Source organism: Penaeus monodon, chromosome 27 (assembly GCF_015228065.2).
Source record: "Penaeus monodon isolate SGIC_2016 chromosome 27, NSTDA_Pmon_1, whole genome shotgun sequence".
Taxonomy (NCBI): domain Eukaryota; kingdom Metazoa; phylum Arthropoda; class Malacostraca; order Decapoda; family Penaeidae; genus Penaeus; species Penaeus monodon.
In genome coordinates, this window is record NC_051412.1 from 21,495,387 (window position 1) to 21,496,071 (window position 685).

Here is a 685-nt window from a genome sequence, read left to right on the forward strand (position 1 = left end):
TCCAATCTCCTTACTATATTGTAAACCACTCATACTAAAAATAGTTTTATATTGTAGTAAGCACATTGTATTTACATTATAAGTCAATTCCATTGAATACCAAGAGAGGACAGATTGTTAGTCGATTGACCAATCAGCAGTCAGTATGCTAGACGTAACGACCAATAGAAAACCATGGGTGTTTTATTGCCACACCTACCAACGGTCACCAACACCATGGAAGTCTCAGCGACTGTCTCGATATTTCCAGAGATTCGGCCAAGTGTTGTAAAATAAACGAACTATGATCAATTTTCTTGAATAACTACTTTCCATCGTTCAAGCTCTACACACAAAAACGAAATTATAATACGAACTAGCAATCGTCTTCAGGCACAAAATATATTTTTTTTAATACATTATTATTTCCTATATTTCTAACGTGTTTATGAGGTCTCACATCTGACTTATTGTTATATACATTTCTTTCGGAAACATAATGCTGAAAATCATAATTTCATGCAAAAGTAAATCAGTGTAAACAGACATGGAAATTACTGATCATCGGAATAATAATTTTAGAAAGCATTGTTTACTTGGATATTTGGCATCAAAGAAAGTTATAGTAAAACAAATCTAAGAAATCTGATATTACAATAAATGCTTATGCTTTTCATGGATAGAAACTAAGGGTTCCTGATAATAG